General features: G+C 40.2%; 1 pseudogene; it reads right to left on the bottom strand.

The window, feature by feature from the left end:
* Positions 1-1,298: 1,298 nt before the first annotated feature.
* On the bottom strand, positions 1,299-25,165 carry LOC148021117 (1,4-alpha-glucan-branching enzyme 1, chloroplastic/amyloplastic pseudogene; annotated as a pseudogene).
* Between the last annotated feature and the right edge of the window lie 98 nt (positions 25,166-25,263).

The following is a 25,263-nucleotide window of genomic DNA, read 5'->3' as shown; positions in this document are numbered from 1 at the left end:
CTTCAATTAAAGAATAGGCAGTCTGAGTATTGAAAACATTATCCAGCTTGATTCCATATTAGAAGTACAAAGCCTCACTATCCTGCTTACATTCATGCACAACATTGGTAATATGAGGAGAATCTAATGCAGGTTTGTAATCCTGCATCAATATATTTTTGTCTTTCAAAGCATCAACAGGCTAAACTTCATCTTCAAAAGCAAACTGCATAATACAAAGAGAACCATGTCGGGCAATATCAAAATCTTCACAAACAAAACCTATGATAGGGTGCTGTTCTGGATCAGGCTCTCAGTAAAGTCATGGTAATTGTGCTGAATCTGTAACAAGATGGATAAGCATTGGTAGACAGTTTGCCAAAATAGCAACTATATATCCCACTTGCACTACTTTCACAGGCATCAAGTGAACGGAGATCTTTTGGTATATGAATTCGAACAACACTCAGACTTTCTATCTAAGACAGGGGTAAAGATGCAACCTCTAAGTGTTGCTGCAGCAGCTGCGTCATCAACTTCAGAAGATTATGTCAAGCTTCTTCACCGTCACAGCAGTGCCTAGCTTCATATCTGTCGCAGCAGCAATCACTAGATATCTCTCTCTATCTCCTCTGAGCATTCTCCTCCTTGATTCCTCTGATTTGACCAGAGATGCATATTCTGGATTAAACCGAAATCATGCAATTTCATTCAAAAGGACCACTGTTTCAATCTGCAAGTTTTCAACCAGAAGAATGAAAAGCCTTCTTATGGCCCCCAAATGATACAAGAGCCTTGCATCCTTCTTTTTCCAAAGTGACTTGACAAAGAGCAGGAAGAAGAAGCTACACAATCATGGAAGAACTTTCTACAAAATCTGATGTAATACCAAACAGATACTGAAGCAAAGACAGAAATTGAGCTCTGAGTTTCTTCTGGGAGGGAGGTGCGTCTGTCAAATATCTTCCAAACCAGAAGTAATTATTCAGAACTGCCAATCATCCGAGCCGATGCCAAAAACTCATCTCCTTTTGTCAAATTCTTCTTCTGTCAATTCCAAAAGTACACATCTTTGTGAAGCTATATTGGGCTTCTCTGCAAGCAAAAACTTGCTATTTAAGTTAGCAAGTGACTGCTATGTCAAAATTACCTTTGCTTCCCTTTTCTTCAACAATCACATCCATGACAGTTTCCAGTAAGGCATAACAAGTCGCCAAATTATGCTACCTCCTCCTTCTGCACCTTTCTCTCATCACAGTCCAAAAGTACCGTTCTCCATATTGCGCTGCCAATCAGACATGGCTTTTTCTTCTCTTTTTCTATTTTTCTTCTGCTTTTTCCTTTGGTTCGATCCCACAATAGCCATCCAAAAAGCGGCCTGTTTTTCCCCCAAACCTCTTTTCATCTGAGTTCAGAACAACCTTGTACTTGCCAAGTTTTACGCAACCCACTCTATAATCTGGAAAACTCTTTTGCCAGTGAAAATTGAAAACGAACACCAAATTTTCTCTCTCAAAGACTATAACTTTATCTCCTTAATCTTTGCGTGACACGTACTGATGCTCAGAGACCATAAACCCATATGTTTCTTCCAACTGCTGCATTGCACAATCAAACTCCTGCAACCAATGATACCTCAAGTAATCTGCATCACCCAAGTCAAATCTTCGTCTACATTTGTCAAAACTATTGTTGTTCCCTAGTACAAATTTTCCATTGGGAAGATGTTGATCTCCCTTGGGAAAGTCAATCCATTCAGGGTGACCAAATTCATTTCCCATAAAGTTTAGATAACCTTCTCCACCCAAGCTCATTGTAATCAATCGTATCATCTTATGCAGAGAAATACCACGATCAATGGTTGGTGTGGTCAGGCCATCAATGGCCATAAAATCATACATGTCCTTGTCCATCAGCCAGAATGCAATTGTCTTATCTCCAACAAGAGCTTGATCGTGTGCTTCCCGCATAGGCAACACATTTCTCTTTCCACTGCCTGTTTGTAAGTGCATACACAATGTCACCCATTTGCCAGTCTTCATCCTTTTTCTTTGATAGAAGTTCAATCCATTTATCTGGAACAGCCATATGGAGCCTGTAATCGAAACCTATGCCACCATCTGCAAAACTTGGATGGAAATGACTGGCATTCCACTCACATCTTCTCCAACTGTTATAGCATTAGGATAAAGGGCATGAATCATGTCATTGGCAAGCATCAAATAATTGACTGCATCCATATCAGTTGCTAGCCCAAAATACTATCATATCCCCCATGTCAACATAGCCAAGGATAAGGGAACTCCAAGAATACTCATTGCGTTGTGGCAGGTAGTCAAACGTGTGCTGAACATCAAGCAAGCTCCCACATTTGGCATACATATCCACCAGTGTACTTCGATCTGCATCTCTTTGAAACAGTTTAGTACTTCCTCACAAAGCCATAATATCCTGAAATAAGTGTAGCCCATGAGGCTGCATCTCGAGTTACCAATCTATCAAAAACTCCCTGTTCTTCTACAAGCATGTCACATTTAGCGTACATGTCAACCAGAGCATTACGGATAAGTTCCTCTTGCACCAAACCCCTCTTCACTATATTACCCACGTGGAATAAAAGAGCAAACATAATGACTATGTACAAAGTGTCAAATCCCACACACATAACTTTTTGGTGGATTCCACACCTCGGATGCGCAGTAGTATGACATCGGCCCTCAGCCAAATCACCCACTCGGCACATTGTACTCAAACGCCCTTTGCTCGGCCCATCTAAATCAAGCATTCAGACCAACGTTTCATTCGGCCCTTGGCTCGGTGTCCTATATTTGACCCTTGGCCCACTTTTGTCACTCGGCCCACTTTTTTCATTTGGCCCAATTTTGTCATTCATCCCTTGGCCCGCTTCTATCATTCAGTCCTCAGCCCGCGTCTGTCATTCGGTCCTCAGTCCACTCGGCCCTCGAACATATCTATTCGACTGTCCAAGTTCACCACTCGGCCCCTGTAACTCGGACGATTTGGGCCGAGTCAGACTGTTGCACATCTTGTGGAAGTTTTCACCAGACCTAGCTAGATCTTAACGGCGCTAACCTTTGTGAGCCACCCCGATAGTCGGAACTCGATTTTGGCTCAAGGGATAGGCAATTCCGAAAGATGCAGTTGCTTGTAGTTAGTGTAGGTTGTCGAGAGAGTCAGCACCTTAATGACAGCTAGCGGAGATGTAGACAAACAATTGGAGCCCAGTGTAGGACTAAGTGAATAGCAACAGAATACTTGGCTCTACCCAACCTCCTTAGGTGTATCGTGAGCTTAGTGGAGCAAGAGGACCAAACCATATCGGAGGAAAGCTCAGACCATAGGGAGAACGAGGAATTTGACTTAGGAGCTTTTCTAGGAGTGATCCAGCAGTTGGTGAGTAGCTATGACTCTCACGCTCGGTGTGAGCACCATGATAGAGCGGCAGAAGCCATTATGGCTGACCTAGAGGAGGAAAGAAAACTAACCCACAAAGCACTGCGAAGCATAATGGAATACAATCGGGACCAGCAAACAAGGATCTTGAGGAAAAATGCGGAGATACATCGAGTGCTGAACCTAGCGGGCAAAAATCAAACTGACCATGAGAGAGCGCTAGAAGGAGATTTGACGCTAAGTAAGCTTCTCACGAAGCAATTTCTAGACAACACAACAGTAGAGTAGAGCATTGTAGCATTGGCCACGTCACTACTAGCGGGGTTGGGGGTGAACCAAGGCTCCAAGAGCCAGCTAAGATACCAGTGGTCGCGAAGTAGCTTGATAAGTACCATCCCTAGAACGATCCGTATGACTTTATAGAGCAGTTCCAACAGGTCTGTGAGGCCAATGGTCTAACTGACTTGACTCAACGCTCTCAAGCATTCAAGCTTTGCTTGGGAGACAAGGGTTGGACTTGGTACACGAGTCTAGATGCCACGGAGTGAGTAAACTTCAATGGATTGAAAAACCTTTTCATTAAGAGATTTTTTGAGCCCTGATACTCGGATAACCTGCTAGTACGCCTTATGAATGTCAAGTAGAAGGAAAAAGAGGACATACGTGACTATGCGACCCATGTAAGGAGTCTCTTTAAGAGAATCCAGACAAGTGAACGACCGACCGAAAGAGCAGTGTCAACGGTATTTATCAGTGGAATACGAAATGGAGAGTTGTATAAAGCCTTGGTGAGAAACTCGAGCTTGCAGTGAGACACGCTAGCAAGGGTGTTTGAAGAGGCCATTCGGGTCGACAACCAATTGAAGGAGAGGAGCTCTAGGAACTTGACCCAAGATGAGAATCACCTGAGAAGTTCGGAGAGAGCTTCAGCATCCGATGAGCGATCAGGCACAAGCACCCAAGATAAGGGAGAGGTTGCAGACACCAACCAAGAATTGGCTGACATGAAAATGGAAATAGCCAAGATGCAGGAAATGCTAAGATGATCAACACGACCACATGTCCAATGCATGTACTATGGTGGGAACCACTTGTCGACCGAGTGTCAAGACCCCAGATCACGGCTTGTGCTAACTATGGTAGGTTTGGTCATGATAGTGCACATTGTAGATTACCTAGAAGACTTCCGTACTCACAATCGTATAGTCAGTAGTACCTAGCAAGCAGGCCGCAACAATTCTTTGGGAGGGGAGCACCATTGGCCCTCCCTGCATCAAACGATACTAAGCTAGTTGTCCCTAGAATGGATATAAATCCTACTGGCATACCTAGACCACCAGGCCCCTATGTGACATATCTGCCAAGCGATGCTCTAATCCACTACGTGGAAAAGCCAAATGAGGAGGAACTTTACCTATACCCTTATGTCTCGCATGACAATGAGGGCAATGCAGTCCTTATGAACTATCGACTAGTACTGGTGATGGCATTGGGTAGGGGACGAGGTAGAGGCTTAGGAGGGTAGACCCACGAACCAATCATGTGTTGGACTTGTAGCTACTCGAGACACATCTCATCTCGCTATCCCGAAACAAAGCAATAAAATAGAGACAAGGCTGACCTCAGGTGTCCTGAGTGCGGAATCACTCATCTCTTCGTTGACTGTCCAAAGTGAAAAACACCCTCAAACTTAGCTAATGTGCCATTCGTCCCATTGGGGCTAATTGGTGTTGAGAATTTGGATGGTAAAGATACACTTATCCCATTGCATGTCATGACCCATGCACAAACAAAGCAGGTCGATATGTCACTGCTGAGCCCTAGCAATCTTGACACAGCCTCAATAGGGAAGAAGAGCCATAGATGGAGGAAGAATTGACCCAAAGCTAAAATCACGCTGAAAACTGAGAGCGCAACAACACTATCTACTGGAAAGAAAGTCATTGATGCTGAAGCAGAGATATCAGCCCTGAAGATTGCTGAAAAAGGAAGCGCTAAGGTCGGAGAGTACCCCAACCCAAAGTGCCAACTAGAGACCCGAAGCTAAAATCACTCTAAAAATTGAGAGCGCAACAACACTACCTACTCGAAAGAAAGTCATTGATGCTGAAGCAGAGATATCAGCCCTGAAGATTGCTGAAAAAGGAAGCGATAAGGTAGGAGAGTTCCCCAACCCAAAGTGCCAACTAGAGACCATTGAGAAGGTGAAGGACTAGGTAAAGGAGGCTCAGGAACACCTGAAATATACGGAGCCCATCTTGGAGGACGAGATTGAGGATCTCTCTAACATCAGGACGTCGCTCTCACCCCCTCCGCTGAAACGGAGGGATGCAGCTGTGCCACAAGAAGTATGGCTTAGGCAAGGCCTTGAATCTACAAGCCAGCAACCTAGCCATGGATGCTGGCTAGGATGATCCAGAATAGGAGAAGGACGGTAGCCAATGACCTCCTTACCACTCTAGTGACCACCCTGGTGACGATAAACCTGGGAGATCTACTTAGGCAACAACCAAGTCTATGGCAGGACCTGAGGTAGTGGGTTGAAGGATCATAAGAGTAAGCTACTGAAGACCTACAAGAACATGATGCAGGGACATAAATATCGAGTTTGATGTTACACTCCGTGCCCAAATCCTTGCACATTAACACTTTCTGGGAAGGCACCGAGAAACATGTAGTCTTGGCAGTCTCAGCCATAGGCAACATAACAAGGAAGGGGATTGTATACACAAGGGCGAGAGTCAGTATACTGAGTCATGAAGTGCTCTTGACTTGGGGGAACCCACCTATCGAGATTGATAGGTTCAACATCAGTTTAGCTAATGGAAAGAAAGTGAAGCCATTTGGGGTGCTAAAAAACTGGCCAGTAAGAATTGCTAGAATCCAATTCTCGGTTGACTTTATAGTCATGAAGGGAGTGGACTATGATGTCCAATTGGGTCAAACTTAGATGTGCAACGCCAGAGTGATAGAAGATTGGGAGAATGGTCTCATCTTCCTAGGGAATAGGACAATGACCCTGAGGGTAGAAATGGACTCTTGGGAAACTACACCAATTGACCTCGATGCCATCTCCACGGGTGGTACCCAGATTAGGAAATCCTATGGGCCCCTAGCTAAGTATATCCCATGTCCCGAAGATGAGTGAGATTGGATGCATGTCCTTGCTACCATCAACTTGCCGTGCTCGATTGACGAGGAGTATGAACAGGCCTTTAAGATGATTGGAGAACCCAAGAGTGCACCCTTAGTGCCAATCTGCATGATGGTAGGAAACATTTGCACAAGGCCCAACCCTGTCACCTTTCAAGTGCTCACCAACTGGAGGGAGCTCCAGGGGGTCGTAGAGTATTTGACCAACAAGCTAGCAGGCAATCCAACAGCAAACTTCAAGCAACTCCAAGATCTCTTGAATGAACCAAGGTGGTGATGGGCTAGGGTGCGTGACCTAAACCTCAAGTACAATTGGGCCCTGATTCTTGGACAACCATACGAAATAGACCAAGACCTACGAGACGATGGGTGGTCAGATGAAGATACTTCCAATGACGACTGCAAGGACTGTTGTTGCTTCAATAACGAAGGTGAGGATGAGGTAGACACCATAGAACACAACACTAAAGGACAATAGATAGAACATATATGGGCATACTCTAGGCCGAAGAGAAAGAACACCTTCGGAATAGAGCAAGGGGTCATGCGCGTGGATTGTGACCGTGCTTGGTTGGAATGGGTAAGAGCCATAGACATGGAACAAGCAGGCCTAACCCAACCAGGTAACACACTAGTGCTTAAAATAGAGTCACCCTCCGAGTTGCGACCACCGAGGGAGACTACCCCATCTAGCGAAGGTGAAGAGTTTGATTCCGAATCGAAGGTAAGCTCAGAGAGCAACCCAAAAATACCGAGGCATCCCAAGACTAGGCATACCAAGAGGGACCTGCCCGTGTGGTTTTTGTTGTTTGTCCACTCTTGCATCCTTAGGTTGGTCTGCCCTTTCTTCTTTCAAGCATCTGCGCCTCAAGTTCGTGGTGTTCTGGTAAGAGGACCAGTGTTACTTTCATTTTTCTAGTTTGGGAGCAAGTCTCTACAGGTAGCACAACGGGAAAGTGGAGGAGTGCATTGTCTCAGATTGAGATGCCCTTTGCGGTGTAGCAAGAGGGCAATATATGCTATGGGAGAGGCCTTTAGCCCTTGGTGTCCCTATTTTTTTGATTTGAGGCCATTTCGGGGCCTGTTTTGGAGGCAGAAGTTTTCTGCACGCACTCAGGAAAAGGCCCAGTTTTATGTTATGCGACTACTGTTCTACAAGTCAGTGAAAATTTACTGTAGAAATTGCATCGTATGCCTGTGCATAGAGACATTGGGAGTTACAGAATCATCCTTATTGCCTGTTGATGCAAAATCGTCACTAGGAAGTGACAGTGTGGTCAAGTACCACTTTTGTCAGTTTTGCAGATTTGCCCTTGTGAGGCTGAAGCTATGTTTTTTGCAGTGACAAAATTTTTTGCAGTGTTCTGTAATGGCGTCTGATTCAGTATGCTTTAAATGCCTGCATTTGCTGTTGTTTGGGAACATCAGGAAGAACTGGTTCTTCTTCATTTCTTGCAACAAATTCCCAATATCCTTTTCCCATAAGGAAATTTGTCATTCTAAACTTCCATGCTTGGAAGTTGTTATTGTCAAGCTTTTCAGTGACAATCTGTGAAAGAGAATCAGACGCCATTACATAACACTGCAAAAAATTCTGTCACTGCAAAAAACATAGCTTCAGCCTCACAAGGGCAAATTTGCAAAACTGACGAAAGTGGTACTTGATAGACAGAATATTTCAAACATGGTCAAAAATTCAGACTGATAGAGTATGTACTGGTTGTCTATCAGTATTTCAGACTCTATGATTGTGCATGTTTAGGATGCAAGTACACCAAAGGAGGCATGGGATACTCTGTCAAAAATGTATAGCACAAATACGCAAGCTAGGAAAATGCAGCTCAAGCAAGAGTTGCACAATGTGCAAAGAGAAAGTATGAGCATCAATGACTACCACATGAAGGTGAAGAAGATCGCAGATGCACTTGCTTCCATTGGGTCGCCAGTGGAAGATGATGATTTAGTTTCCATGACCTTGAATGGTCTAGGAAAGGATTATGCACAGTTCCGAACATCCATTTTCGTCCGTGAAAGATTTCCTGATTTTGAGGAGTTGATTGCTCTTCTAATTTCTGAGGAGCAGAGAAATGGTGGTGCATCTTCCTCAGGAGGAACTTCAAAAGAAGCTGTCTTCTACTCAAATGTTGGAAGAGGTAGAGGCAGAGATAGAGGAGGCCGATCTGGAGGCTGTGGTAGAAATCAGAATATGCAACAAACTCAAGAAAACCAGTCCTATGGAGGAGGACATGGTAACTCTAGAGGCAGGGGGAGACAAAGAGGTGGTGGATGGCAAAGAGGCCAAAATGCAAACAGTAATGTTGAATGCTACTACTGTGGTAAAATGGGTCATATGGCTAAAGACTGCTATAAAAAGCAGAATGACATCATGAATGGAAAACTGCAATAAGGGAATTATGCATCTTCTAGTAGACAGGGTGATGACAGAAATGAGCTTTTGTTTATGGTGCAGCACATGAACAATTCTGTGACAAGTGCAGAAGAAAGCAACGATGTATGGTATGTTGACTCAGGTGCATCAAACCACATGACAGGTCATGCAGAATGGATGGAGGATGCAAGGAAAATGGAAAAACTAGGATTTGTGGAGACTGATGATGATACTGCACATCCTATTGTGCAGATTGGAAAAATTCCTTTGTCTATGCAGGATGGGAAAAAGAAATATCTGTCCGATGTATTTCATGTCCCGAATATCACCAAGAATCTGGTTTCTGTTGGTCAAATGGTTGAGCAGGGCTTGTAGGTCAGATTTAATCCTCATGGATGCTTTGTTGAGGATATGAAAAATAAAAATCGCTTGATAGCAAAAGGAAAGGAGAAGGGCAGAATGTTTACGTTGGATGCAGACATGCCTGAATTGAGTGCAGCAATGTTTGCACATGGGACTGGTGTAGTTGCAGATATTGATATCTGGCATAAGCGCATTGGTCATGTTAATGTACAACAACTTAAATCAATGCAAGCCCAAAATATTGTTGCAGGATTGTCTAAATTCAAGGTTGCAGAAATGCATAAGGTATGTGAAGCCTATCAATTTGGAAAACAGATAAGGAAACCATTTCCTAGACATGTTTAAGAGAGTAAGAAGCCATTGGAATTAATCCACTCTGATGTGTGGACTACTAAAGCTGCATCTCTTGGAGGTTGTCATTATTTTGTCACTTTTATTGATGACTATAGCAGAAAATTTTGGGTGTATTTCATGAAAAAGAAAAGTGAAGTTTTTGGGCATTTCAAAACTCTTAAAGCTATGGTTGAAAAAGAAACAGGCCTGCAAATAAAATGCCTAAGGTCAAATGGAGGGGGAGAGTACCTCTCAAATGAGTTTGCAAGGTTTCTGCAGGAGCATGGCATAAAGCATCAATATTCATGCAGTCATACCTCACAACAAAATGGAATTGCAAAAAGGAAAAACAAGATTATTGGAGAGGTATCTCGTGTCATGCTCAATGAAAAAGACTTGCCAGATTTTTACTGGGCTGAAGCAGTTGCTACATCAGTCTACATAATGAACAGGACTCCCATTGCAGCAATACATGGGATGACTCCAGAGGAGAGATATACTGGTAGGAAACCGGATATTTCTCATTTGAAAATTTTTTGTTGCATTGCCTATGTTCATGTGCCAGATGAGTTGAGATCCAAGTTGGATCCAAAAGCTGAGAAGTGCATCTTTCTTGGTTACTCTCTGCAGAGAAAAAATGGTATAGATGCTATAACCCTTCTACTCATAAGTTTACAGTGAGTAGAGATGTTGTTTTTTATGAGATGAGTAGCTGGTATAAACCAGTAAATGTGATTGATAATGTAGATGCACAAAATGGTAATGCTACACAGAATTCACAGCAGCAATCACAAGATATTAGTGGACCTGGAGCGTCCTCTAACAGTGGTTCACATTCTTCGCCATGGACAGGTAGATTGAGATCAAGAGAATCTTCTCAAAGCAATGCAGATAGTGGTATGCAGGTATCACAAAAAGGAAAAGAGAAGGTAGATCAGCCCATGTTTGATGTGAATGTAGGCCACTCTTATGTGGATGGTGAATCCAGTGGCTCAGAACAGAGCATTGATGATGAGTTGGGTATTCCTTCTATTGTTACACCTGGAGTAAGGAAGACTAGGGATGTTTTGAGAGCACCTGGGAGTGAACCTACTTTGCGTAGGTCTACTAGAGTTAGGTATCCTGTGGATAGGCTGAAATATGATGGATTTACAGCCATTCACTATGCATATATGGGAAAAGTGATACAGGAACCAGAACCCACTTCTTTTGAGCAAGCCATGGGAAAAGAAAAATGGGAGAAAGCCATGGATGAAGAAATGGATGCCTTGGAAGCAAATGCTACATGGGAATTGGTACCTTTGCCTAAAGATAAAAATGTAATTGGTTGTAAGTGGGTTTATAAGGTAAAACACAATGCAGATGGTTCTGTGAATAGATACAAGGCAAGATTAGTAGTCAAGGGGTATGCACAAACATATGGCATTGATTATGAAGAAACATTCAGTCCGGTTGCAAGGATGGAAACCATAAGAGCAGTCATTGCTATGGCTGCATTAAAGGGATGGTCTTTACATCAGATGGATGTAAAGAATGCCTTTTTGCATGGTGATTTGCAAGAAGAGGTCTATATGGAGCAGCCACCAGGTTGTGTGCATGCTGTTCATCCTGAGTTTGTTTGTAGGTTGAAGAAATAGTTGTATGGCTTGAAGCAAGCACCTAGAGCATGGTCTGACAAGATAGGACAGTATCTTGTCACTATTGGCTTTTAGATTTCCAAGGCAGATTTCTCACTTTATGTGAGAAAAATAGAGAAATGTATTATGCTACTTGTCATTTATGTTGATGATTTGATTATGATAGGTGACAGTGATGAAAATATCCTTCATGCGAAAATGCTACTGAAGCAGAAGTTTGAGATGAAGGATTTGGGAGAGCTGCATTATTTCTTGGGCATTGAGGTGATTAGATCACCAAGTGGGATACAGCTCTTGCAGAGGCAGTATGGATTGGACATGCTGTCCAAATATGGGATGACAGGCTGTAAGCCTATTTCAGTTCCTTTGGAGCAGAATGTGAAGCTGAGTGTAGATGCAGGTGAGCTTCTGGAAGACCCTACTATGTACAGACGCATAGTAGGAAGTTTGATTTATATGACTATTACCAGGCCAGATTTGAGCTATGCTGTTGGATTGGTAAGTCAGTTTATGCAGGCTCCAAGGAAACCGCATTTAGATGCGGCTAGACGCATACTCAGGTATGTGAAGTCCACATTGTAGTATGAACTATTTTATGAGACTGGAATTCAGATACAGTTGTATGGATACATTGATGCTGATTGGGCTGGTAGTATTTCTGATAGAAAATCTACCAGTGGATATGTGTTCTCTTTTGGGAGTGCTGCAGTCACTTGGAGTAGCAAGAAACAGCCTACAATTGCCTTGTCGAGCACAGAGGCTGAGTACAGGGGTGCAGCAATGGCTGCATGTGAAGTAGCTTGGTTGCATAAGCTACTTTATGATATGCATCAGCCTACAGATGGGCGAGTTTTCATTTATTGTGACAACATGAGTAGTATACACTTGGCAAATAACCCAGTCTATCATGCTAGAACAAAGCACATTGAGGTGCATTATCACTATGTGCGGGAGAGGGTTTTACTAAGTCTTATTGATCTAGTTTATGTCAGCACAGAGGATCAGGTAGCTGACATATTCACGAAGGCATTGGGTGCAGAGAAGCTGCGCAAGTTCAGAGACCTCCTTGGTGTGCAGGAATTGGGATTGAGCTCGAGGGGGAGTGTTGAGATATTGAGCTCCACTCGTGATATGCCAGGGTGACCGTTGTGCATTTATGTCACTGACTTGTTAGTTGCAGATGCAATTGCTATACTGCCCATGAATAATAGCTAGATGACAGCTATCCTTATCTACTCTAGTTCGTGGCTCAGTTAGTATGATACCTTACTTAGTTGAGTTTGGTTTTGAGACCCATATATAGGGTTCTTATATTTCTATGTACTTGAGTTCTTTTTAGCATACACAGTTAAGAAGAGGAAAACTATTTTCAGCCTCCACCTTTGTGTGTATTCCCCCATTGTGCAAGCGAGAAAGCTACAAGTGAGACTCGTTCCTTCTCTCCCACAATCTTGACACTAACACCCTTAGCTTCTTGCATGATGACCAAGGTGGGGACTTGTTCCATCCACTATTCTCCATATTTTCAAAGATGCCATATATAATCTAAGATTATATTAATAAAAAAGATTAGCTTAATCTAATCTCTCATGGAGGCTATATAAGGAGTCCATGGAGATGTAAGGAAACACAAACACAATGACAAGCACATGAGAGTACTCTAGAATACCCTCATGCTAGTCCATCTCTTTGAAGTAAGCTTTGAGTGAGTCTCTTTTATTATATAACATAATGGTAAGCTTCCTCTACCTATTCTCCTCTTGTCTCCCTCTCTTCTCATCTTCTCATTCCATGAAAACATAATGGCAAGCTTTCTCTACCTCTTCTCCTCTTGTCTCTCTCTCTCTCTCTCTCTCTCTCTCTCTCTCTCATATTCTAATATGTTTTCTAAATCATACATACTCTCTTCTAATTTTTCCTCTATATTCATACTTAAACTTATAAAGTAAGACTTGCCATATGCTCTATTGGTGGGGAATCCGTATTTTCTCATGTTATATATGTTCATGGGAGAATTTAAGAGCCATCACCTCTCTTAACCTTCCATCATCTTCATTTTCACATTGTCATTCAACTTTCTTATTGATCTAGAGAGTCAATTCCATATTAGTCATTAGTGTCAATGTTTGTAGTGTGGATGGTTTAAAAATACTAGATTTTCTAGACAAGTTTAGTCTATTTTTTATATTTTGGACATTATTTCTTGTGAATATCCAAAAGCTATAAACAACTTCTAGAATAGGATGACATGTAAAAAAAAGTAAGTGGTTTCCAACCATGTTTGGGGGATTTTATGCAGAAAGAAGGATTTGTTAAATCGTGCAATGCGCAATCACAGTTTACAAGCAAAAAACAGGACTCAGAATTGGAAGAAGGAGTGATACGGGAAAATTGTGATAAGGTGTATTGGTATTTTACCCCCCTTTCGAAGCCAACAGAAGCATCAAATTGGCAATTCGGGTAGAGAAGAAGCTACTGTTTGATGCACGTTTTTGGTCTACAAGGGATTTATCTTCTTACGATGCATTGATAGGCTTCACCTCTATGAGTATTATTATACATCTTCTATTTCTTCAAACCCCTTCTCTTTCATCAATCTCTCTCCGTGAATCTCCCTGCACCCTATTGTCTCTTACCCCCATGGTAGACTTTCGACCTTAAATTCTCCGATAGTAGTGAATTCGTGAAAGTGGGTAGTAGGAAACATGTGTAAAGATGGGGATTTTTGCAAGTTCAAGTAGTGGTAATGCTTTACAACATATGATTGCTTTGTTGCAGCAACAACAATAGCAGCAATTGTTGTTACAACAGTAGATGCGAACTTGGTAGAAAGTAGAAATAATTGATTCCTTAGATGTGAATGCATTGTAGGCAATGGGATAGGAATTGATGCAGGTTAAGGGTCAAAATGTTTCAGCCTTCATCTGATTATACGAAGTAAATATGTTGTTTCATGGGGTACCGCAACATGCATGGAGTTGGTATTTCTCCCATTTGGCCATGCATGCATTGGATGATCGGATTGATGAGTTACATAGAAGAGATGTTGATTGGGCAGCTTTTAAGAAAGCTTTGAGAGAAGATTTTTTCTTGGAAGATGCAAGATTGGTAACTAAAAAGACATTTACAAATTTGATTGAAAAGCCCAATAAAGGGTTGGCTGCTACAACTTTGCTTCGTGAATTTGAAAGTTGGTGTGCATAGTTGGATGCTGATGAGCAGCAATCATGGGAGTATAGCCTACCATGAAGCGGAAGAAAAAAGGTTAGTCTTTTGAAAAGATAGCAAAATACATGCAATAGAAACTGGTCTTCCAATAGATCCAAATTTTGGAAATTGTGGCATGCAAAAGAGGTTGGAAGAGATGGCTGCAAGGACAACATTTGTGGCCATAGATGCATCCACATATGGGTTGAGAATTGAAAGGACTGATGAAGCTCATAAAGGAGGCATGACTGAAGAAAAATCTCCCATTTGGATGCAAGCATTAGATTACATGGAAAAGGGCAAAACAACAAAGTCTGAATTGGCTGATGCAATTCAGAATATATGAGGGAAATTAGGATGGAGTGCATCAATGGATTCATTTTCAGCCTATGCTTATATGGCTGAGGTTCATAATCAAGAAGCTCTTGTGGACAAAAAGAGAAGAAGAGATGAGGACACTACTAATCCTTCCTCAGACTTGTCTAAATGTATAACACAAAGTAAAGTGGAGTAGTAAAAAGAGGCTGAAACAGCCATACATGAGCATGTTATGGAGGATGCATCTCAAGAGAAGAAATAAGAAGGAAAGAATAGCGGCAAGCAGCCCAGTTACAGGTTGTAATTGGATCTTAAGACTACCAAAAACCTTAAAAAGGTCTTAGAAGATCGCATACTTGGTAGTAGAGTGGAATTCACACTTGGTGAAGTTCATGGAATCGCAAAGCTTGAATTTCATGATGTAATCATTGATATGCTAAAACAAAAAAGATAGTTTGATGGTGAAATTTTGTAAGCATTGATGCAGGTTGACAAAAACATAGAGAAACAACTTTAGAGGGAATATGATGATGCATGTTATGCGGACTTGGAGTAGACTGATGTTGAAAATGGGTTAAATAGGAGTATAGACAGCAAGCTTGTGATTGAAATTGGCTTTATGGAAGCCAATAATTCAATAGAGGATCTTTATGCAGCTTGTGCGAATGAACCCATAACTATTGGAGATATTAGGGATGAATATCATTTTTTTGTGCAAGTTTCATGTAGCTATTGAGTGATTTTGGGTGAGCCCTATATTTCAAAATCAAGATTGGAAATAAAAGCCTTGGATGATACTTCATCATATGCTTGGATACGAAGTAAAGATAATACAAAGGTGGTACAGTTTCTCACTATTTGTGTGAATCATCTCCACAATTGGGATAGGCTGTGGGATAATCCTATGCCACCTAATGCACGAGAGTTTAAGGGTTTTTAGGAAACACTGCTGTAATTGGAAGCTATGGCAGTGCCTCTAGGAAGATATTTATGCCTCCAAAAAAGGGGAAAATTGTGTTTGTGTCTAGATTGCAGAAATAGATAGCATGTAGTCTTGGCAGTTTTAAGAATGTTTTTGCCATGTGTAGGGCTAAAAAGAAATATGTAGGATGGGCTGAAGATATATGATTTGATGGTTATAAATGAAGGTATTTCAAGGTTGTTTTCAAGGCTCATTGATGTTGATACTATGGCTAATTTTTTTGCAAGAATTAATATTGAAAACATGGCAAAAAAGAGGTTACTTATGTTGACACTTTAGAGATGTATGAAGTCATTCAAGAGTTTGTTGAGCTTGAATGTTATAGGCTACAATTTAGCCTGCAAAACAGGGCTGTGAAGCAAGGGTTGATACAAAGTGGAAAACAATTACAAAGAAGGTTAAGCCTATGGCTTGCCTTTACCACCTCAAAGTGATGGGTTGGCTCAAAAAGTGACTCAATAGCCTAGTTTACGGGATCCACATGGAGTAGGATATAAATTTACAAGTGATACAAGCTTCCTTTTGCCTGTAGAAAAAGCTTGTTTCGTACAAATGTTAGCAAGGCATGGAAAAGCCTTTGTGTTTCAGCCAGATAAAATTGGATGTGGTGATGCCAACCATAGTTGCACCTATGGTGATCTTTACTAGTTTCACCTATGGTAATCTTTACTAGTTGCACCTATGGTGATCTTTATAGTACCTCATGCGCCATGGAATTTAAAGCCTATTCGAGTGCCTTGGGCATATTTGCCTAAGCTGCTGGAGCTTTTGAATGAGAAGATAAAAATGCGGATTTTGGAGCCTTCTTCAACTCTATATTCGAATTGGTGGTTTATTGTTCCAAAGAAGAATGGCGCTTTGATGTTTATATAGGATTTACAACCAGTTAATAAAGTCACCATAAGGAATGTTGGATCACGCCCAATAGTGGATGAATTTGCAGAAGCATTTGTAGGCAAGCTAATTTACTCTATGGGTGATTCATATTCAGGATATGATTAGTTCCACCTTGCATTGGAAAACCGCGATATCACTACCATGAAGACACTGCTTAGGATTGGTTAGGATGTGTATGCTTCCACAGGGAGGAGCAACCAATTCAGTAGCGCATATGATGAATGCTATGCATAATGTTTTAAGGGAGTATATTCTTTAGTTGACCTTACCCTTTCTTGATGATGTGCCGATCAAAGGATGCGATATCTATGAGAAGAATGAAGATTTGAATGACCATGGATGTAGAATATTTGTGGCTGATCATATTGCTAATTGTGATATGATTTTCAGCTGTCTCGAAGAAGTGCATTTGACTCTGCCACAAGAGAGAAGTCAGTTTTTGGAGTGGTGGAAGTATTAGTTGTTGGGCACATGTGTGGACCATATGGAAGAAATCCCTCACCAGTAAAGATTGATGCCATAAGAAGGATGTGGGAGACATGTTCAAATATATATCTGAGGTGAAGATTTTTGGGTGCATGTGTCTTTTACTTGATATGGATTGCACATTTTTCTCATGTGGCTGAAAGTTTATATCCACTCTTGAGAAAAGGGAAAAAGTTTTGGTGGGGTAAACGACACATGCATGTAGTTCAGAAGTTAAAGAGCTTATTGATTTCAGTCCCAACACTAAAGAGAGCAAATTATGAGAATGGAACCTATTATTCTCACCATGGATACAAGCCCAATTGGCATTGGTTGGGTAGTGGGTTAGGATTATGCTCATGGAAATAGGTATGCCATTTTGTTTGAAGCAAAGGTCTTCAATGAAAAGCAACAGCGGTATTCTCAAGTCAAAAGAGAGCTTTGGAATGTAGTGATAGCCCTTAAGTGTGATAGGGAGTATTTTATGGGAGCTCATGTAGTGGAAGAGAGTGATTGTCTACCTCCCTTAGGCATGATAGTAAATTGCTCAACTCCCAATATTTCCATGTTATGGTGCATTGCATATATAAAGTCACTTAACCCTAATTCTAAGCATATTGGAGGTAGAGAAAACCTCGTGGCTAATATGCTTTCATGAGCAAGTTTGAAGATGAAGAGGACCTGATGGAAGATGAAGAGAACGATGTGATAGGTGCTGAAAATGACTTTATGATAGCAAGGAATGAGTATGTAGCTGTTGTTACTGTAAGTACACATCTGAAAACAGTAAGTACAGCTGTCATTAATGCAAGTGGACAACTATCATAACAGCAAATACAATAGTTATAACTTTTGTAAGAGGGATTTGAGCAGTAAGAAAAGATTTTACACCCATGGAGAAGAGATGGGCAACATCATAGAGAAAGCATCATCATTAGTGTTATGCTTTAGTGAGAACACATTTTTGGAAGAGTTGTATGAGGATGATTGGCTAAAAATAGGCTAATATCTTAGCCCCATGACAAAGAAGGATAAGTGGTCTCAAGATGAATTCAAAACGATTAAAAGGATATCTGATGGGTTTTTCTTAAAAGATGAATATTTATGAAAGGATGCAAAGAAAAAGAGAGGAGCTCCAACACGTGTATTGGGAGATATGGCTTCTCAACAACAACAGGTGATGCATGAGTTTCATGAAATCTTATGCGCTGGATATGGAGGAGTTTGGGGCACATTTGCCAAGATCAAAGAGAAGTATTTGTGGCATAATATGTATAAATATGTGGAGCATTACGTGGAATCATGTAGTGACTATTAGATATATTCCATGGTAAATCATAGAGATGGGTTGCAACCGACCTATCCATTGTCTGCGCATTACAAATGGGTAGTTGATTTAGTTAGCATGCCTATAGGTTTATGGAATATGAGATATCTTGTGCTTGCACAAGAAGACTTGACAAATCAAGTGGAAGTTCTAGCTCTTAGTACAAAGACTACTCAAGCAATTTGCACGTTCTTATTGGAAGAATTCTTTTGCAGATATGGTTGTGTTGGTAAAGTGGTTTCATATAGAGGAGAATTCGATGCCAATGAGGCTCATGACTTCTTTCCACAATTGGGTATCAAGATCGCTTTAACTTTAGCCTACAATCCTAAAGAAAATGGCAAAAGTGAAAGAGGTCATCAGCCTATCATTAAGGCATTAGCAAAGTCATGCAAGGGCAGGATAAAAGAATGGCCAAGAATGTTACCCTTTGCTTTATGGGCTGATAGAACCACTCATAGTGTAGTTATAGCTTGAAAAATCAATATAGTGCAAGTCGGAAGATGAAAAGTGGTGGTTTGGTCCATATGTGGTAAGGTTTGTTTTTGACAATGCTACCTATGCATTAAATGAGATGGATGGGATAGCTCTAAGGATTCCAGTGGTGGTTGGAAAATGTATCAAGCTCTTTAAACATAGGCAGTCTTTAGCATATGAGTTGAAGGAGTTGGATACTAAGCATGAACATGAGAATATAGAAGAAGAAGAGGTATAAGATAAAGACATTGACATGGCAGAGGATACTTCTTCTAACACTGCACAGATCCATAAGACTTTGGCACATGCTAGAGGATGTGCAAGCTTTAAGGGGGGTGGATGTCATGCCGCTACATGGACACAGTGTGAAAAACTCTAGAGTGCATCCTCATTCGACTTTCTTATTGATCTGGAGAGTCATTGCCATATTAGTCATTAGTGTCAGTGTCCGTAGTGTGGATGGTTAAAAAATACTAGATTTTTGGACAAGTTTAGCCTATTTTGGATATTTTGGATATTATTTATTGTAAATATCCAAAACCTTTAGATAACTTCTAGAATAGGATAACATATAAAAAAAAGAAAGCATCTTTCAACCATTTTTGGGGAATTTTTTGCAAAAAGAAGGATTGGCAAAATCGTGCAATGTGCAATCGCAGTTTACAAGCAACAAATAACACTTCGAACTGGGGAAGAAGGAGTGATCTAGGAGAATTCTGATCAAGTGTTCTAGTATTTTACCCCCCTTTTGGAGCCAACGGAAGTCACAGATTGGTGGTTTAGGGCAACAGAGAGGAAGCTATTGATTGATGTACATTTTTGGTCTACAAGGGATTCATCTTCTTAGGATGCACAAATAAATTGAGACGCTTCACCTCTATGAGTATTCTTCTACATCTTCTATTTCTTCGAACCCCTTCTCTTTCATCAATTTCTCTCCCTAAATCTCCCTTTAGCATACTGTCTCTTATCCTCGTGGTAGACTTTTGACCCCAAACACTCCAACACTGCCGCATTTAGGAGGTTGAAGGGTTATTTTCAAGAAGCACTATAGCTCTACATGGATGTGGTTGACGGTGATCCATTTCTACCTTACCTTTATCAGGATATCATGTACAATCTCTTAGGAGAGAAGGATATCCACATGGTGACCTAGGTGTTTAAGATATATTAAGAAGCAAAAGTGTTTTTTGTTAAGCAAAATGTAAATAAAAGCTTAATGCTATTTGTTAAAAAAGTTAAGAAAAGTTTTAAGAGTTTAAAAAGCATGACACAAGTGTGAGGAGGGAAAATTTCTATATAAACGGAGAAAGTAAAGAATGAGGGGCTCTTCTCTTGATTTGGATTACTTGTTTCTATGTGAGAAGAGAGGAGGGTCACACATAAGCTTGTGGAGACTTGTTTTGTTTGTTATACTTTCAAACACTTAATGCATAAGGTTCGATGTATTGTCATAATTCTGAAGAGGCACAAAGACTTTATGCAATTATTTTTTAAAAGCTTGCATTCTAAACATTGATCAAGGTTTTAGATGCTCTACATTGTGTGTATTTTCATTATAATAGAGGCTACAAGAGGCAAAGTTGTCATTTTTTGGATTGGTTGTACAGGTGTTTTGGTTTTGTTGTGGTTGAAAAGACTATTTTTTTTTAATTTTATGTTGTACATAAACAAAGTCAATCAGCACTCCTTATCATCTTATTTTTGGGTTGTATGAGAAGAATATCTTCGATCACCACTTGTGAAGCAACGCGCACTCATGTAATATTAGTGCCACAACCTATGCATGGCTTAGGTCCTCAAGAGAAGGATAACACCACGTTTTCATGGAACAAAAAATGTCCTATGCATGACAAAAAGACTAGCATTGTCCTTAAAGGAACAACTATATGAAGGGTATTTTAATTGTAGGTACTGAGGATCCTGAGGAGTAATGCACCTTCAACTTCTATTCAAGTTCTTTCATCCTCAACCTAATAGTTCTAACCTTCAACTCACCATGGAAACTTGCCAAGAGACTAATTACCATAGGAACCCACCAAAAGAATCCCTATAAATATCACCAGCTTCAATAACCAGGCCACCTATTACTACTCCAACCACAACATACCTTACAATAAGAAGCTTTGATGCCACCAATAACCTAAAGAACTCTATATTGACAACACATGACTGTCCTTGGCATTCATGTCCTTAGTGCAAGCTAAAGTATACCACCTGCAATGAAGAGTGCAAGAAGTAAGTAGTATGCAATATGCAAGCAAGCACAAATAAGGAGCGGGATTTTTTAGATTATTAGCAATAACATAGCATGCATAAGGTGCTTGCATATTTGAATTACCAAAAGGTTGCAACAATTTTATTAATTTATCATGTAAATTTGCAAGTCAAGTGTGATCCTATGTAATTTGTAATATTAGAGTAGGCTCTTGAGGAAAAACTGCAAAGGTTCTAAGTTTGTTCATATCATAGATAAAGCATGCAATAAGAGATGATTGGTCTTGAGGTCACTTTACTTTGAGGTTCTAGTTTGTTCATATCATAGATAAAGCATGCAATAAGAGATGATTGGTCTTGAGGTTTCTTTCTTAAATATACGTCAATTTGGAAGAATCCTAGTTATCAAGTGATCTAACCCTTGAGAGAGAAGGGCCTCAATACTTCTCCCTTCACATAAAAGTCACATTTAATAAAAAATTTCCAAGCATACCTACTACCATTCTTTTTTATTTTTTATTTTTTATTTTTGTTTTGAGAAGGTTTGATCTTTGAAAGATGTGAGATGTGTCAAGGTAGTATCCAGATGTTGAACTCACACACCCATCTATACACCCATGCACTCAAACCACTTGGGAGAAAACCCATTGGCACCTACTACCATTCTTAAGTCAATGCAATAAAAAGTTGTTCATATTTTTCCCTCATTTTCCCATTTAGAAGGACTACCCTTCAAAACCAGGTGCTCTTGATAGGCATCTCCTTAATAGATTCTCACATCAACCTAGTTTCCTACTAAGGGAAAGAATAAAGCTTGCATGTTTAGCTTGGTGGGGGGCATTTCTCTAATTAGGCATGCATTGTCTAGCACATCAAAAACTAAGACTTTGGGGCTTGGATTCTCATGTAGGGTCATGGAGGGCCCCATTATAATATATTCCTGACTAGAGAAGATCTAGAGAGCTAGATTCATATGCAATGGTGTCAAACTATCATAGAGGAGCAGTAGATCTTAGATATATACCATTGAGGTAGCAAACATTGGATTTGATATTTATAGATATATAAGTACTTCAATGTTCAAAAAACTTCACGTATGATCTCTACATATTAGCACTTGTAGCTACTAAAAGGCAAGTGGATTAGTATGGAGGAAGATATGCATGATATAGAAGCTATGGACCTATAAATCAAACATGGAGATCAAAACTGAGAGTGATTGGCCTTTTTCAATCGACAAACACAAAATTAATTTCTCTATGTAGACTGGATTTGTAGATTGAATATGTAGATCAAGAAGAGATCATGATGCAAGTCAAGAGAAATCGACCATTGTTATTTGTGAGACAAGAAATTTGTGAGAGTTCTACAATGTTACTCCAAGTCTCACCCCAGACACGAGACTTTAGAGAAGGTAGTACCATGCCTCATCTTGACTCAAGATTTTACAAATAAAGTGACCCTAGACATGAGACTTTAAATATAGCTACTCCACGCCTCAATTTGACCAAAGATTCCACCTATGGACTCATGTAGAACTAATGCATCCTATGCTCAAATTTTATTGTAAGCAAATGTATGATAGTTATAGGTCTTATTTTATTCAACTCATCATATATCTTCATCTCCTTGTGTGTCAAGGAGGTATCATTTTGGGTAGATAGATCCACAAGCTATCATAGGCTTTGTCAAAATCTATTTTGAAAAAAAACAAAGTCTCGACTCTTCTTTTGAGCATATTCAATCCCTTCCCAAAGAGCAATGATAGAATCTAGGATATACCTTCCCTTAATAAACCCGTTCTATTCCTTCCTTATCCAAGAATTTAGATGTGGAGAAAGCCTTTTGGCCAAATCCTTAGCTATACCTTCCCTTAATAAACACATTCTGTTCCTTCCTTATCCAAGAATTTAGATGTGGAGAAAGCCTTTTGGCCAAATCCTTAGCTATACCTTCCCTTAATAAACTCATTGAGTTCCTTCATTATCCAAGAACTTAGATGTGGAGAAAGCCTTCTAGCCAATGCCTTAGCAAACACTTTATATGCTGAGGTCAAGCACGTGATTGATCTCCAATTCGAGAGTAGATCTTTCTCATGTCTCTTTTGTATAAGCTTTACCACCCCTTCATTGATTATGTGAGGTAGGGCTATATATCTCAAGGGTTCCTTCCATAATTCTAGCAAGGGGTAATCAAGAATTCTTTAAATTTTTTAAAAAACTCATTAGGGAGACTCTTTCCTTTAGCTAGAGCATCCATGGTGTCTTCTAGTTCTACAACAGTAAGGTCACCATCAAGTAGGGAGGCTATGGAAGATGAGACCACCTTCTTCCTAACCAGGGCTATTTTGGCTTTTGCATTGGTATACTCTAGATTACTATTTCTAGGAGAGCTAAAGATATTAGAGAATAATTCTTTAGCAATTACTAGATTCTCAGTATTCTCTTTAGCTTTGGTACCATTGACCTTAGTTAAGAGAGGGACAATATCCTTCTCCGTTTTTCTCTTTAGAATGTTGAACATTTCTGTGGTTGGTTTATCAACTTTCCCAACCCACCATTGTCTAGTGAAAATCTAAATGCTCGATGCTTCTTTATCTTCTAAAAGGCACAATTCTTCCTTGACCTTGAGAAGACCTATCCAGAAGTGCAGTGTTTGAATTTGGATTTCCAAAGACTTACTAAGGGTATACTTTCTTGCTCTTTCATCCCTAGTCTCCATTACCTTGCTAGCCTTAATTTTTCTAAGAAATTCTTGAGTATCTTGGATAACCCTCATCCGTGCTTGAGCTGGGGAGGTGAAGGATTCGAATGAGTTTTCCCATACATCCATGATAGAGTCCCTAACGTCTTTTAGTTTAAATAACCATGGATCCAGTCCAGATTTTACAATTCGGGAATCATTTGATAGATTCAACTGAATGGGGAAATGATCTAATATAACAATGTTTTTAAGCATTTTACACTTAGCATTAAAGAATGTAGCTAGAAGACTTGGTGAAATATAAAACCTATCTAACTTAGCTTTCATATGGCTAGAATTTACCTGATTATTAGACCAAGTGAAACTTAGACTGTCACTTATGTCCACAAGTCCATGTAAAGCCTTCGTTTCCATCCACTTTTCCTTCTCAGTACCTAAGATGCAATGTCCCTTTTTCAAGAACATGTCCTTCAAGGACTCCACCATGTTAAAATCCTCAGCCAGTATGATGGGGCACTTTATAACCTGCAAGGAATCCCAAACTTTTCCTCTTTCTAAAGAACAGTTAGGGGCATACATGGAGACAACTACAAACCCATCAAAATTTTTAAACTGGGCAGCTATCCAATTATTGTTGTTGTCCACACAGATATTGCTTAGCTGATATTTGACCCTATTGGAAGTGCCTATACATGCACCTCCCTTTCTATAATTATGCTTAGTGGTGAACCATACAAAATCTTTGGATATAAGATTTAGATTCTTAATCAATATATCCTTGGTAGCTTTGACTTCTTGTAGGCAAATAATCTCCAGGAAGAATGGCTTCTTGGTTAAGCCATTTCCTGTTAGTGATTTCCCTTTTTGGGCAGCAAGACCTTTTGAGTTATAAGAAAGAATAGTAAACATTTTCATTACTGATTAAGTTTTTTTAGGCTTAGCTTTCTTCTAAGAGTCCTTACCCTATCCAAAGGGGTTACTAGCACTTTGACCTACCTTGGAAAATCTTCTTGTTTTTTTGTGTGTGTTGTGTCAACCCTTTTTTTGGCTTTCCGAGGGGGGTGAACTGTTAGGGATGTAATCCCCACCATGTAGTTCCTCCTCCTCAGCTTGGGGGTAAAGTCCACATCTTCATTTTGTACATTCAAATCAAAGTTTGAATTGTCTACTGGAGTACCCCCTTCATTTTGTTGTTCTGGTTTAGTTTCCTCAACCATAACCTCATCATTATTTGAATCTGTATTGTTTTGGCATTTTGTATAGCCAGTTTCACCAAGCTTGGAAGCCCCATTATCCAAATTCATTAATAATGCAACATATCTATTGTTATTTTTATCTTTGTGATTAACATTAGTTTTTTGGCTTGTCTACCCCTTACTTTTGTTTTTTCCCCTTCCTATTA

This window comes from Lygodium microphyllum, chromosome 18, assembly GCF_053477565.2.
Source record: "Lygodium microphyllum isolate KBCC chromosome 18, Lygodium_microphyllum_v1.1.10, whole genome shotgun sequence".
Taxonomy (NCBI): Eukaryota; Viridiplantae; Streptophyta; class Polypodiopsida; order Schizaeales; family Lygodiaceae; genus Lygodium; species Lygodium microphyllum.
The sequence above is the reverse complement of the archived record's forward strand: the minus strand, read 5'-3'. Positions and strand labels throughout refer to the sequence as shown.